The sequence below is a fragment of the Arachis hypogaea genome, chromosome 19 (genome assembly GCF_003086295.3).
Source record: "Arachis hypogaea cultivar Tifrunner chromosome 19, arahy.Tifrunner.gnm2.J5K5, whole genome shotgun sequence".
NCBI lineage: Eukaryota > Viridiplantae > Streptophyta > Magnoliopsida > Fabales > Fabaceae > Arachis > Arachis hypogaea.
In genome coordinates, this window is record NC_092054.1 from 110,919,875 (window position 1) to 110,936,896 (window position 17,022).

The following is a 17,022-nucleotide window of genomic DNA, read 5'->3' on the forward strand; positions in this document are numbered from 1 at the left end:
AAGCTTAGAGTGGATGTTCAAACCTTAAAACAGAAAGAAGGTGAATCCCTCTATGAAGCTTGGGAGAGATATAAGGAACTGACAAAAAAATGTCCTTCTGACATGCTTTCAGAATGGACCATCCTGGATATATTCTATAATGGTCTATCTGAGTTATCAAAGATGTCATTGGACCATTTTGTAGGTGGATCCATTCACCTAAAGAAAACACCTACAGAAGCTCAAGAACTCATTGACATGGTTGCAAATAACCAGTTCATGTACACTTCTGAAAGGAATCCTGTGAATAATGGGACGCCTCAGAGGAAGGGAGTTCTTGAAATTGATACTCTGAATACCATATTGGCTCAGAACAAAATATTGACTCAGCAAGTCAATATGATCTCTCAGAGTCTGAATGGATTGAAGGAATCATCCAACAGTATTATAGAGGCATCTTCTGAAGAAGAAGCTTATGATCCTGAGAACCCTGCAATAGCAGAGGTGAATTACATGGGGGAACCCTATGGAAACACCTATAATCTCTCATGGAGAAATCACCCAAATTTCTCATGGAAGGATCAGCAAAAGCCTCAACAAGGCTTTAATAATGGTGGAAGAAACAGGTTTAGCAATAGCAAGCCTTTTCCATCATTCACTCAGCAACAGACAGAGAATTCTGAGCAGAATCCATCTAGCTTAGCAAATATAGTCTCTGATCTATCTAAGGCCACTTTCAGTTTCATGAATGAAACAAGGTCCTCCATTAGAAATTTGGAGGCACAAGTGGGTCAGCTGAGTAAAAGGGTCACTGAAACTCCTTCCAGTACTCTCCCAAGTAATACAGAAGAAAATCCAAAGAGAGAGTGCAAGGCCATTGATTTGACCATCATGGCTGAACCTACAAGGGAGGAGGGGGACGTGAATCCCAATGAGGAAGATCTCATGGGACGTCCTCTGACCAATAAGGAGTATCCCTTTGAGGAACCAAAGGAATTTGAGGCTCATCTAGAGACCATAGAGATTCCATTAAACCTCCTTCTGCCCTTCATGAGCTCTGATGAGTATTCTTCTTCTGAAGAGAATGAAGATGTTACTGAAGAACAAGTTGCTAAGTACCTTGGTGCAATCATGAAGTTAAATGCCAAATTATTTGGTAATGAGACTTGGTAAGATGAACCTCCCTTGCTCACCAATGAACTAAATGCATTGGATAGGCAGAAATTACCTCAAAAGAAACAGGATCCTGGTAAATTCCTAATTCCCTGTAACATAGGCACCATGACCTTTGAGAAGGCTCTGTGTGACCTGGGGTCAGGAATAAACTTAATGCCACTCTCTGTAATGGAGAATCTTGGGATCTTTGAGGTGCAAGCTGCCAGAATCTCTTTAGAGATGGCAGACAACTCAAGAAAATAGGCTCATGGACAAGTAGAGGACGTGTTAGTAAAGGTTGAAGGCCTTTACATCCCTGCTGATTTCATAATCCTAGACACTGGGAAGGATGATGATGAATCCATCATCCTTGGAAGACCCTTCCTAGCCACAGTAAGAGCTGTGATTGATGTGGACAAAGGAGAGTTGGTCCTTCAACTGAATGAGGACTACCTTGTGTTTAAGACTCAAGGTTCTCCTTCTGTAACCATGGAGAGGAAGCATGAAAAGCTTCTCTCACTGCAGAGTCAACCAAAGCCCCCACAGTCAAACTCTAAGTTTGGTGTTGGGAGGCCACAACTAAACTCTAAGTTTGGTGTTGAACCCCCACATTCAAACTCTAAGTTTGGTGTTGGGAGGTTCCAACAATGCTCTGAACATCTGTGAGGCTCCATGAGAGCTCATTGTCAAGCTATTGACATTAAAGAAGCGCTTATTGGGAGGCAACCCAATGTTAGTTAATTATATCCATTTTATTTTTACTGTTATTTCATGTTTTATTAGGTTGATGATCATGTGAAGTCACAAAAACTACTGAAAAATCAAAAACAGAATGAAAAATATCATTAAAAATAGGACACCCTGGAGGAGGAGCATTCTGGCGTTTAAACACCAGAAACAAGCATCTGTCTGGCGTTTAACGCCATAAACAAGCACCAAGTTGGCGTTTAACACAAAAAACAAGCATCTATCTGGCGTTAAACGCCAGGATTGCACAGCAAGGGCGTTTTACACGCCTAATTGGAGCAGGGATGTTAAGTCCTTGACCAACTGGATCTGTGGACCCCACAGGATCCCCTCAAGATATGTGGATCCCACAGGATCCCCACCTTTTCTTCTCTCCTCTTCACACCTTTTCATAACCCTCTTCCCCAAATATCCTTCACCAATCACCTCCAATTCCCCTCCAAAACCATCATACACCCACCTACACCCACCCACTCAAATTCAAACCATCACTCCTTCCTTTTCACACATCATAACCACCTTAAACCCCCAGTGGCTGAACCATTCACACACCTCCATCTCCTCCATTTTCTTCTTCTTCTACTACTTCCTTTCTTCTTTTGCTCGGGGACGAGCAAACATTTTAAGTTTGGTGTGGTAAAATCATAGCTTTTTGTTTTTCCATAACCATTAATGGCACCTAAGGCTAGAGAAACCTCAAGAAAGTGGAAAGGAAAGACAAAAGCTTCTACCTCTGAGTCATGGGAGATGGAGAGATTCATCTCAAGGGTCCATAGCTTAGTAGTAGAGCATTTGACTGCAAAATAAGAGATCATGGGCCTCAACAAGAGTATGAAGAAATTCCTCACCAGAAAATCCCTGAAATGCCTTAGGGGATGCACTTTCCTCCACAGAATTATTGGGAGCAAATCAACACCTCCCTAGGAGAATTAAGTTCCAACATGGGACAACTAAGGATGGAGCACCAAGAGCACTCTATCATCCTCCATGAAATTAGAGAAGATCAAAGAGCTATGAGGGAGGAACAACAAAGACAAGGAAGAGACATAGAGGAGCTCAAGAGCACCATTGGTTCTTCAAGAAGAGGAAGACGCCACCCTCACTAAGGTGGACCCGTTCCTTAATCTCCTTGTTCTTATTTTCCTGTTTTTCGTTTATTATGCTTCATGTTTATTTATGTTTGTGTCTTTACTATATGATCATTAGTGTCTAAGTGTCTATGCCTTAAAGTTATGAATATCCTATGAATCCATCACCTCTCTTAAATGAAAAATGTGTTAATTACAAAAGAACAAGAAGTACATGGTTTCGATTTCATCCTTGAAACTAGTTTAATTATTTTGATGTGGTGACAATACTTTTTGTTTTCTGAATGAATGCTTGAACAGTGCATATGTCTTTTGAAATTGTTGTTTATGAATGTTAAATATGTTGGCTCTTGAAAGAATGATGAAAAAGGAGACATGTTATTTGATAATCTGAAAAATCATAAAAATGATTCTTGAAGCAAGAAAAAGCAGTGAATACAAAAGCTTGCGGAAAAAAAAATAAAAAAAAAAAGAAAAAATGGTGAAAAAAAAGAAAAAGAAAAAGAAAAAGAAAAAGCAACCAGAAAAAGCCAATAGCCCTTAAAACCAAAAGTCAAGGGTAATAAAAAGGATCCAAGGCTTTGAGCATCAGTGGATAAGAGGGCCTAAAGGAATAAAATTCTGGCCTAAGCGGCTAAACCAAGCTGTCCCTAACCATGTGCTTGTGGCGTGAAGGTGTTAAGTGAAAACTTAAGACTGAGCGGTTAAAGTTAAGGTCCAAAGCAAAAAAAAAAGAGTGTGCTTAAGAACCCTGGACACCTCTAATTGGAAATTCTAGCAAAGCTGAGTCACAATCTGAAAAGGTTCACCAAGTTATGTGTCTGTGGCATTTATGTATCCGGTGGTAATACTGAAAAACAAAGTGCTTAGGGCCACGACCAAGACTCATAAAGTAGCTGTGTTCAAGAATCAACATACTGAACTAGGAGAATCAATAACACTATCTAAATTCTAAGTTCCTATAGATGCCAATCATTCTGAACTTCAATGGATAAAGTGAGATGCTAAAACAATTCAAGAGGCAAAAAGCGACAAGTCCCGCTCATCTGATTGGAGCTAAGTTTCATTGATATTTTGGAATTTATAGTATATTCTCTTCTTTTTATCCTATTTGATTTTCAGTTGCTTGGGGACAAGCAACAATTTAAGTTTGGTGTTGTGATGAGCGGATAATTTATACATTTTTTGGCATTGTTTTTACATAGTTTTTAGTATGATTTAGTTAGTTTTTAGTGTATTTTTATTAGTTTTTAAATAAAGTTCACATTTCTGGACTTGACTATGAGTTTGTGTGTTTTTCTGTGATTTCAGGTATTTTCTGGCTGAAATTGAGGGACTTGAGCAAAAATCAGATTCAGAGGTTGAAGAAGGACTACAGATGCTGTTGGATTCTGACCTCCCTGCACTCAAAGTGGATTTTCTGGAGCTACAGGAGTCCAAATGGCATGCTCTCAATTGCGTTGAAAATTAGACATCCAAGAATTTTCAGAAATATATAATAGTCCATACTTTGCTCGAGTTTAGATGATGCAAAATGGCGTTCAACGCCAGCTTTCTGCCCTATTTTGGAGTTAAACGCCTGAAACAGGTTGCAAAGTGGAGTTAAACGCCAGAAACAGGTTACAAACTGGCGTTCAACTCCAAGAGAAGCCTCTACACGTGTAAAGCTCAATGCTCAGCCCAAGCACACACCAAGTGGGCCCCAGAAGTGGATTTCTGCATTATTTACTTATCTCTGTAACCCTAGTAACTAGTTTAGCATAAATAGGACTTTTTACTATTGTATTTACATCTTTGGATCAGATCTTTGATCAGTTTTATGCTATCTTAGACCTTTATGGGGGCTGGCCATTCGGCCATGCCTAGACCTTGTTCTTATGTATTTTTAATGGTAGAGTTTCTACACACCATAGATTAAGGTGTGGAGCTCTGCTGTTCCTTATGAATTAATGCGAAGTACTATTATTTTTCTATTCAATTCAAGCCTATTTCTTATCTAAGATATACACTTGTTCTTCAACTTGAGGAAGGTGATGATCTGTGACACTCATCATCATTCTCACCTATGAACGCGTGCCTGACAACGACTTCCGTTCTACTTGTGATAGCTTGAATGCGTATCTCTTAGCCTCCTGGTTCATGACGTATGGTTGCCTCGCCTAACAACCGAGCCCTCCATTCCATGAGATCAGAGTCTTCGTGGTATAGGCTAGAATTATTGGCGGCCATTTTTGAGATCCGGAAAGTCTAAACCTTGTCTGTGGTATTTCGAGTAGGATCTGGGAAGGGATGGTTGTGACGAGCTTCAAACTCGCAAGTGTTGGGCGTAGTGACAGACGCAAAAGGATTACTGAATCCTATTCCAATATGATCGAGAACCGACAGATGAATAGCCGTGCTGTGAGAGCGCATTTTGGACCATTTTCACTGAGAGGATGGGATGTAGCCATTGACGACAGTGATGCCTTACATAACGCTTGCCATGGAAAGGAGTATGAAGGATTGGATGAAGACAATAGGAAAGCAGAGAATCAGAAGGAACAAAGCATCTCCATACGCTTATCTGAAATTCTCACCAATGAATTACATAAGTACCTCTATCCTATATTTTATTCATATTTTTATTATCAATTCACCATAACCATTTGAATCCGCCTGATTGAGATTTACAAGGTGACCATAGCTTACTTCAAGCCGACAATCTGCGTGGGATCGACCCTTACTCACGTAAGGTTTATTACTTGGACGACCTAGTGCATTTTCTGGTTAGTTGTGTGAAGTTGTGACAAAGTGTGTGAATTACGTTCCGAGCACCAAGTTTTTGGCGCCGTTGTTAAGGATCACAATTTCGTACACCAGTCATCCTCAATTCATGATATGAAGAAACAAAATGCACAAGAGAATGGAATCAAACGTGTATTGAAATAGAACAGTAATATTATTAATCCATGAGAATCAGTAGAGCTCCTAACCCTAACTTAGGAGGTTTAGTTGCCCATGCTCTTATAGAAAGTAAAACGTGAAAAGGTAAAAGTGAGGCAGAAGACCCTAAACATGGGTGATCTTCTCCTATATATAATAATCTAATAACTAAGAAGTACAAAAATATGATAGAATATACTAGAGGTACGAAATCCATCCTTGAGCCCACTTAGGTTGAATACTTGGGCTGAGCTTGGCGTCCAATTTTGTGGAATGGGCATTGAATGCCCATTAAGGGGTGATTGATGCTGCCTTGTGTCTTGGTGGGTGTTGAACGCCCATAAGGGTGGTGATTGGCATTCAACTCCAGCTTTGGGTCTCCTTTGTGGCGTTGAACGCCAGCCAGGGAGTAGCTCCTTGGCGTTCAACGGCCAGTATGGTCAGGCTCCTTCGAAGAAAAGTATAAAGAACTATATATTGCTGGAAAGCTCTGAAAGTTAGCTTTATAACATCATTGAGAGCACGTCATTTGGATCTTTGTACCTCCATAAATTCTTGTTTGAGTGCACGAAGGTCAGATTCTGACAGCATCTGCTATGCTTTCCTTGCCTCTGAATCAAACTTTGCCAAAGCTCCTTAATTTTAGCCAGAATTTACCTGAAATCATCATAAAACACAACAACTCAAAGTAGAATCCAAAAATATGAATTTTGTACTAAAACCTATGAAATCATAGTAAAACCTAAACAAAACATAACTAAAACAATATGAAAATGATGCCAAAAAGCGTATAAAATATCCGCTCATCACCAATTCGGCATCAACCATATATCAACTTCCTCATACAATCCACAACCTACTAATTCCCCACTTTCATAAATCTTAGATAAACAATTCAATTCAAACTACATCCAATATTTCAAGTTCAATAATAAACAATATACATCATCAATTTTTTATGACAATTTAATATCAACTCTACCATCAACATAGTACCAACAACAAGTCAATCTTACTAACCATTATGCATATACCAAGGCACACATATCATACATACAAGCTTCCATCACATCCTTCAATAATCACTAACCACATAATAATAACACAATCCACCACAACAAATCAACAATTCAATTCCTATCCTAGGGTCACTAGCCTAAGTTTTCACATTACATTACATTTTAGATACAAGAAACCAAAACCATACCTTGACCGATTCTCCGCTCAACCTGGAACACCTCCAATTCACCTTTTCCTCAAACTTTCAAGACTTCAACACCTCCCAAACAGATTTTTCAGCCACAAAACTTCATTCCAAGCTTCTAAGACCATAATCAAGCTCCAATATACATATATATACTGCCTAATCCACAATATCACATTCAAACATAACAACTTAATACCCAAACACTATAAATCAAGAATTCCACTAGGGTTGAGAATTCTTACCATACCCACGAACCAAAGAGACAAGATTAAGCATTTTCTTCAAGCTAATTGGATCCTATAACATCAAAGAACTCAAAATCTCAACACCTTTACTCAATAATTTCGAAAATTAAGGGCTGAGAAGACTGGAAAAATTTGTGGCTTACCTCTAAAATAATCTTGTTGGCTTTGTAGAGTTCGACGCTGCGGGCACGTGGCCACAAACGGTGTAGCGATCGGAGCTCCGGATCAAAAGTTATGGCAATTTGATTATGGAGTGAGGGTTTGGTTGCATGGAAGTGTTCTTCCCCCTCTTGGCTTAATGCTTCAGCGTGTTTTGCTGAAAGAGGGAGGAAGGAATGGCTCATTTAATGTGTTTTGGCTGAATGGGTTGGGCCTTGTGCCCAATACGGGCCCAGTTCGCTCGGTTCGGTCCGTTCGGTCTAATATTGGGCCGAATTCTTTAAAATTGGTGTCAAAATTCTTATTTTAATTAGATCTATCATATTAAACTATAAAATTTATTTTTTTAACTTTTTAGAATAAATATTAATTTATCAATTAATTATTTATCAATTAACCGGGTTTTACAGTTTGTGTAACGGGTTTTCAATTGACAATCCCGGACCAGTTGGTCCAAGTTATCGGGTGATAAAGCACCCTTCGGATCTAATCACCTAAGCTATCCTTGGATAATAGACACTACATGCACATATTTGAGTCTCAGTCATTGATGCTTAGAGCTTTGCAAATTACTTTTTTTTTTATTTTTTCATCATGATTTTTCCTTTTCTTGCTATTTCTTTTTCTCTCTTTTTCTTGTTTTTCTTTTCAATTATTAGGATCAACCTCTTGCTTATTCTTGAAAGTTTCATAGCACTTCTCTAAATTCTTGTTCTTCAAGAATCAACATTCTTCTTGTTCAAGGAACTTCAAACATTATTCTCTTAATGCAATCACGACCACAAGTATATATACCACCACATGCAATATGACAAGACAATTGTAAAATAAACTCAACATCTAATATAAAACACCATTTTTATTTATTTTTTGAATACTTCTTGAGGATATTACCTGAGGCATCATTGAAAATAAAAACATAAAACTAAAAATGGACTAAAAGCTAAAGAAAAGAGAAAACTAGGAATCATGCAGTAATAGTAAATACTAGAAAACAGAAAATAGGAAAATAACATAAGTGATATAGAAAGGGAAATGGGAATGAAAGGAACTCAACCATCTCAGTTATCATGGTGGCCATATTCTTCCTAAGGCTGTGCTCCATGTGGTCCTCTCAGTCGTCCTATATCTTGTCTCAGATGGAGAAGTGCATGGTGCTGACTCTCTTGCTTTGGCATAATCTGATGGAGGAGGACGCCGTGACTATCTTGGGTGACTCGCATCTGCTCAAAGGAGGAGGTTAGCTGCTACCAATACTCTTGAGGTAGAAAGTAGTGCCCTTGAGGCATGAGAGGCGGTGGAAGAGCATGCTGTGCTTCTTCTTCAGCTTGGCCTCTCCTCGGAACCCTTGCATATTCTCCTGTAAGCTCCATAGTCTTCTTGGAGATCAACCGCTCAACGAAAATGGGAAAATCATGATCCAAGTGGACCCCTGCGGCCTCACAAAGCCGGTAAATAAGATGAGGGAAGGCTAACTTCGCATGTGTCGAAGAGTTGGAGGCGATGCTATAGATTTGTTGTGCAATGATGTTTTCCACCTCCACCTCATAACCAATCATGATACAGTAGATCATGATGGCTCTATGGTGTGCAAATTCCCACGCTTCGTACAACTGCCAGCAAGTGCACTGGGTCGTCCAAGTAATACCTGAGCGAGTCAGGGTCGATCCCACGAGGATTGTGGTTTGAAGTAAGCTATGGTTATCTTGCAGATCTTAGTCAGGTGAATAGAAAAGTTGTTGGATTTGTGAGATCTAAACTAGGTTGATATGTTTAATTGCATAAAAGGAACAAAGATGGAATTACAAGGTTTGATTATAAGAATAAGGAGATGATTAAGGCTTGGAGATGCTTTATCCTTCTAGATTAACTCTGGTATTACTGTCTTCTTCAATTATGAATGATTTTTTCTATGGTAGACTGTATGTCATTGACGCTGGTTTGAGGAGCCGCCAATACTCCTCCAAATCTGAACCCCAGGGTTAGTGCGGATCCATTCTGATTGAGGGTAAAGCTCCTACAGTCCATTCTCCTTAATGATCCTACTCAAAATGCCAAAGATAAGGTCGGATCTTCTGGATCAGAGAATGCTGCGCCTTTGGGTTCTAGTCTCTACCACAGAGACCTTAATCTCCCCATACTTCGGCTGAACTGGTGTCTCGAGAAGTCCCCAACGAAGTCGTGGATTAGCTGTCTAAGAGATATATAATCAAGTTGGTGGTTCATCATTGTCCGATGAAAGACTCACTCTGAACTCATGTAGAATGTGATAACCTTATGCCAGTTGAACGCATTCATGTTGATGAAGAACAAAGATACATCTTAGAATAGAGAATCAAACAAAAATTGAGAAAAAACAGTAGTACTTTTATTAATCCATAAAACTCAGCAGGGCTCCTCCCCTCAACCTAGGAGGTTTAGAAACTCATACTGATAGAAAATACAATGTGAAAAATGAAAATAGGCTAAACTCCCTATATGATTCTGTAAAAGTTCTTTAAATACTAAGCTAATGACTAAGGATTACATAAAAAAGGGTAAAGCAGTCTTTTAGTGCTAAAATCCACTTCTGGGGCCCACTTGGTGAGTATTTGGGCTGAGCTTTGATGAGCTCCACATGCCAGGAGGCCTCTAGGAATTGAACGCTGGCTAGGGGGTCCTCTTTGGAAGTTTCGACGCTGGTCTCCTTCTTTGAGCGTTGGATGCCTGGAATGGGGCAGGAGGCTGGTGTTGGACGCTAGTTTTGGGCCTTCTATTCTGAAGTAAAGTATGGACTATTACACATTGCTAGAAAGCTCTAAAAGTCAGATTTTCATAGCCTTTAAGAACGCTCCATTTGAACTTCTGTAGCTCCAAAAAAGCACTTTCGAGTGCAAGGAGGTCAGATCCGGACAACATCTGCAGTGCTTTCTCAGTCTCTGAATCAAGCTTTTGCTCCAGCTCCTCAATTTCAGCCAGAAAATACCTGAAATTGCATAAAAACATACAAAATCAAAGTTGAATCTAAAAATGTGAATTTAACACTAAAACCTATGAAAAATTAATAAAAATTAAACAAAATATACTAAAAACTATATGAAAATAATGCCAAAAAGTGTATAAAATATCCGCTCATCACAACACCAAACTTAAACTGTTGCTTGTCTCCAAGAAACTAAAAACACAGTAGGATAAAAAGAAGAGTAAGATACAATAAATCTCAGAGTTTCCAATGAAGCTCAATCTCAATTAGATGAGCGGGACTTAGTAGCTTTTTGCTTCTGAATAGTTTTGGCATGTCACTATCCATTGAAACTCAGAAATGTTAGTCTCTTTAGGAACTTCAAATCCAGATGATATTATTGACTCTCCTAGTTCAGTTCTTTTTTATTCTTGAACACAACTTTCAGAGTCTTGGCCGTGACCCTAAGCACTTTGTTTTCTAGTATTACCACCGGATACATAAATGCCATAGACACTTTAACTGGGTGAACCCTTTCGGATTGTGATTCAACTTTGCTAGAATCCCCAGATAGAGGTGTCCAGAGTTCTTAAGCACACTCTTTTTGCTTTGGATCACGACTTTAACTGCTCAGTCTCAAGCTTTTCACTTGACACCTTCACACCACAAGCACATGGTTAGGGACAACTTGGTTGAGCCACTTAGGCTAGGATTTTGTTTCCTTTAGGCCCTCCTAACAATTGATGCTCAAAGCCTTGGATCCTTTTACCCTTGCCTTTTGGTTTAAAGAGTTACTGACTTTTTATTCTTGCTTTTTGGTTTAAAGAGCTGTTGGCTTTTTTATGCTTTTTATTATTTCTTTTTTTTCACATGCATATAATTCTTTTTTTTTCTTTTGCAACATGCTTTTTCTTTTTCTTTCTGCTGCTTTTTCTTACTTCAAGAATCAATTTTTGGATTTTTCATATTACCAATATTACTTTTCCTTTTTTTTTTATCATTCTTTCAAGAGCCAACATTCTAAAATTCCAACTTCAAATATGCACTGTTTATTCATACATTCAGAAAACAAAAGCAATGCCACCACATCAAGATAATTGAACTATTCTTATTATAAACTCAAAATTCATGTATCTCTCAATTCTTTTCAAATAAAATTTTCTTTTTAAGTAAGCTGAGAGATATATGGAATATTTTATAACTTTAAGACATAAATGCAAATGATCATGCAATAAGAACAAGAGAACAAACGATACAACAGAAAAATAACATAAGAAAAGGAGATTAAGAGAACGAATCCACCTTTAATAGTGGAGGCTAGTACTCCTCCTTGAGGATCCAATGTAGTGCTTGGTCTTTCAAATGTCACTCTTTTGCCTTTGTTGTTCTTCCTTCATAGGTCTTTGCAGGGTGGTAAAAGTCAAAACGCCAAGCTTTTGCAACATGAACTTAAGAGTTTTGCTCGTCCTCGATCAAATATGATAGGTGAGGTAAGTAAAGATACTATGGGACCCACTGGTCCTGAGAGGCTAGAGAATTCAGATTTCCTGCCCTCTGTACTAGCGTTGAACGCCCAGGGTCTGCTCCCTGCCTGGCGTTCAACTTCAACAACACTCCATCCAGAGTGTTCTGTTTTCACTGCTAAACATTTCTATCTCTGTTCTGACTACTGCACATGATCATGACCCTAAAAAAATAACTTCAAGAAAAACAAAATTAAGAAATTAAAAGAAATAAAAATAATTAATTAGGGTTGGGTTGTGATAAACCACTATTTCATGGTTTATCTTGTACTCAATTGAGTGGTTTTTATTAACTCTTTACCCACTTATTCATACTATTTGCATGGTTTTATATTTCCTTCCTAATTATGTGCTATGATTGATTACATGCTTCTTTGATCTTATATTTGCTTATTATTAATCCTCTCTTATTACCATTAGATGCTTTGATATGTGTGTTAAGTGTTTTTAGATATTATAAGGCAGGAATAGCTTGGAGGATGGGAAGAAAGCATGCAAAAGTGGAAGGAATGCAAGAAGTTGGAGAAATTGCTAAGCTGTCTAGCCTGACCTCTCTGCACTCAAACGGCTATAACTTTAGCTACATATGTCCAAATGACGCGGTTCCAGTTGCGTTGAAAAGCTAACATCCGGGGCTTCGATTTGATATATAATATGTTATAGTTTCCCTGACGCTAGAAATCAAGCGTGGCAAAATTCGAACCCAGCGAATTCTGGACTGTTTTTGACCCAGTTTGCGGCCCAGAAAACACAGATTAGAGGCTATAAAGTGGGGGAATGAATCCATTCATAAAAAGGGAGGCTTTCACATTCACAATTTGAGGAGTAGATGTAGTTTTTAGAGAGAGAGGTTCTCTCCTCTCTCTTAGGATTAGGATTTAGGATTTCTCTTAGTTTTAGAGTGATTCTCAATCCCAGGTTCAATGTTCTTTTATTTCTTTTCTCAATTTTGTTTATGACTCTCTATGTTTAGATTGATTTTCTATTTAATATATTTCTTGAGGTATTTCAGACTTATGATTGCTCCTTTTTATTATATAAATAATTTAGATTTTTCTCTTTTGGCTTTGGTTGAGACATTGGTAACTCTTGAGTTATCAAACTCATTGTTGATTGAAAATTGGAATTAATTTGTCCACTTAACTTACCTTCATAGTTAGAGGTTAATAAGGTGGGGGAAGAATCCAATTCTCATCACAATTGATAAGGATAACTAGGATAGGACCTCCAGTTCTCCATACCTTGCCAAGAGATTTTATTATTGTTAATTTATTTTACTTGTCATTTAAATATACCTGTGCACATTGCCCAAACTCCAAATTTCTCAAACCCCAAATTTACAATCTCCATAACCAATAATAAGAACATACCTCCCTGCAATTCCTTGAGAAGATGACCCGAGGTTTGAATACTCGGTTATCAATTTTAAAGGGGTTTGTTACTTGTGACAACCAAAACGTTTGTACGAAGGGATTTTTGTCGGTTTAGAGACTATATCTAAACTGACAAAGGCATTGACGCAGCCGCATGACTGACGCGACCGCGTGACAAGGTATAGATTCAAAATTTAATAGATTAATAAAATCTATAAATCTGAATATATTACTCCTATTAAATATTCAAATTCATTTTTCTATTACTATCTTTTTTATTTTGTGATTTTATTCTATAAATTTAATTATATTAAATTTATAAAATTTTGAAAGTTGAATTCAATTTCTATTTTGAGACGAATCTATTCGAAATCCTCTATAAAGATTCTCTTCTCAAATTGAATACTATTCAATACTATTCTATTTATTTATTCTATTTATACGACTAATTTCTACGATTAATCCTTTTATACATAACCGAAGAATGGAAAAGATTCTTCAAGAGTCTCAGGTCCCAGAAGTGCATGATAAATACCACCAAAGCCCAATACTGCAGAGGAAATTAAGTGAAGTACTCCAGACACAAAGTATGGAAAGGTGTCTATAACCTCCCCCCCAGGACCTACCCCCCAACCTAGAGTTGCTAGATGGGGAAGTAAAATTAAGCCTTTTCAATGAAATCTTTCAATTTCTTATTTTACTATGTTCAACTCTATGTATTCCTCTATCCGTAGAGTATATCAAATGTACAGAAATGGCTCTAACAGAGTTTTTGTTATTCGTATTAACAGCTACTCTAGAAGGAATGTTTTTATACGGTGCTAATGATTTAATAACTATCTTTGTAGCTCCAGAACAATGGTAGCTAATAAGTTCGACCTATACCTACTTACCTACTATTGGATTTGAACCAATGACTACCGCCGTATGAAAGCAATACTCTAACCACTGAGTTAGGGCTCCTAGAATATGGCACCCTTGGGACTTTCTATTTAATTGTATCGAAAGGTCCAATGAATTGGGATTTCCCTATTGGGCCAACCATTTCTTTTTTTTTCTTTGAATTATACAAATTCAGGATTGTATCCCGGAATACACTTTTGCTTGCAATAGTTTTTTTTATCAATTCCAACAAAATTTACTATTGTTTACCTTGCTCAAATTTTATCTTTTCGCTTTCTCTATAAAAAGGATACTTAATAAGTTGTTCTAATTTATTTTATTAATTTTCGCTACCTTCCATACTTGCCAAACGTGGGTTTGATTCACACTCCATGTTCTGAGAAATATTTACCATCCGAAAAGAGGAAAAAACGGAGTCATTGTCTAAAAAAATGCCTTGAGAAAGGGCAGATGTATAGAACCTTTCAACGAGATAGTACTTTTTTAACTCTCTCCAAATGGAATCTATTCCAAACATATATACAACGGGGTTTGCTATGACCTTTTATTATCGTCCGACCGTTACTGAGGCTTTTGCTTCGGTTCAATATATAATGACTGAGGCTAACTTTGGTTGGTTAATCTGATCTGTTCATCGATGGTCGGCAAGTATGATGGTTTTAATGATGATCCTGCACGTATTTCGTGTGTATCTTACCGGTGGTTTTAAATTTTATTGGATGGACTGATGTAGACAACAAACATTTAATTACATTCAATATACATTTAAATACATTAAATATACATTTAAATGAAATATGCATTAAATATTCTAAACTAAATATTAAATATAATAATATATAAATAAGATTATTTAGTAAAATAAATATAGTAAGATAAATATGAAATATAAAAATAAATATGGAAATAATATATATATATATATATATATATATATATATATATATATATATATATATATATATATATTAAGATATAAGGGTATATAGAATAATATAAATAGAACTAAAAAAAAGGAGTGTTTTTATTAAATTAAGAACGCACCAGAAATTGCAGAAAACGCTCATAGCGAATTCTGAAGCCCTTTTTGGTGCAAATCCAAGTCCAGAAGGCATGGACCAGAGGTTATGAAGTGGGGAATGCATCCATTTAGGGAGAGTCTCCAATTAGTTAGTTTTCCATGATTTAGATTTAGTTTGGAGAGAGGTTCTCTCCTCTCTCTCCTCTCTTTAGAATTAGGATTTAGAATTAGGATTTTATGCGCTTTCAGGAGTATCTCTTTTTATCAGGTTCAATATTCCTTTTTATTATTTTTTCAATTTTATTTATGAATTCTTCTATGTTACAGATTACTCTTTGAATTAATGTTATTTGAGGTATTTCAGTTTATTATTGCTTTCTTTTATTTACATTATTGTTATTCCCATCTGAAGACATTTTTATTCCAGTAGATTTACTTTTCTCCTTTTGGTCTTGGTTAAGAAATCAGTAACTCAGGAGTTATCAAACTCAAACATGATTGATAATTATTATCTTTGTTAATTAAATTGAACTTCAATAATCCCAATCTTTTCTTAGGAAATAAATAGGATCCGAAGATCAAACCAATTAATCCCTTGAACTTCCTTTGCCTTAGTAAAGGTTAACAAAGTGGAATTAAGATTCAATTTTCATCGTCATTGATAAGGATAGCTAGGATATGACCTCTAATTTCTCATACCTTGCCAAAAGTTTATTTACAGTCATCTATTTATTTTACTTGCCATTTAAATTACTTGTTCTTCATTTACTTTAATTGCTAATTAAACCATTCGCTCCTCATTCTCAAAACCCCAATTTACAACCTCTATAACCAATAATAAGAACATACTTCCCTGCAGTTCCTTGAGAAGACAACCCGAGGTTTAAATACTTCGGTTATCAATTTATTTAGGGGTTTGTTACTTGTGAAAACCAAACGTTTGTATGAAGGGATTTCTGTTGGTTTAGAGACTGTATCTACAACGCGACTGTTTTTATAAAATTCTTTGCTGGCAAAAATCCTAACGTCAAAATGGCGCCGTTGCCGAGAAATTGCAATCGTGTGCCTTATTATTGGTTATTGTAAATATTTTTCTTTTACGTGTTTATTTGTTTTTATTTTCTTCTTTTATCTTCATTAGCTACTATGAATTCTCACCCCTCTCACTTTGAGTTTGGTTCTAATATTGTTGAAAGGAATGAAAGTTATAACAAGAACATGCATCAAGGTCAGAACAATCAAAGATGGATAGAGCCAAGAGGATCTGATCAACCCTTTTGGCAGCAACACCCTCCAAGATATCATGGACAAAGATCATTCTACAATGCATACCAAGGCAATGGACATGGTGGACAACCTTGTAGTTACCAACAAGTCCTACCCTATGCTTATAGGCCATCCTCTCAATACAACCTTGAACCACCACACTCACAAGCTCCTTTTCACCATTCGCCACCATATAATCCTCATTTATCCTGATTCCAATCCAATTACTCCCAAACACCACCACTTCCCAATGTACCATGTCCAAATCCATCACCACGAGAATCAGAAGTTCGCCTCAAGAGAACAGTTGATCAACTTCAAACAACCCTTCATCAACTGGAGCAAGCAATAATTCAATTATCTTCTAGACGTTTGAACATTCAAGGGCCTCCCAGAGCCCTATGTGGGCAATCTAATGAAAAGCATAGCATGAAGGGGATATTAGAAACTCCAGTGGACAAGACAGAGCATGACTTCGTACTAGAACAAGCAG

General features: G+C 37.1%; 1 non-coding gene across 1 annotated transcript; it reads right to left on the reverse strand.

Moving 5' to 3' along the window:
- LOC112781872 (small nucleolar RNA R71) lies at positions 1 to 108 on the reverse strand. Its single transcript, XR_003192624.1, has one exon. It is a non-coding gene; the product is annotated as a small nucleolar RNA R71 (small nucleolar RNA).
- Positions 109 to 17,022: the final 16,914 nt, after the last annotated feature.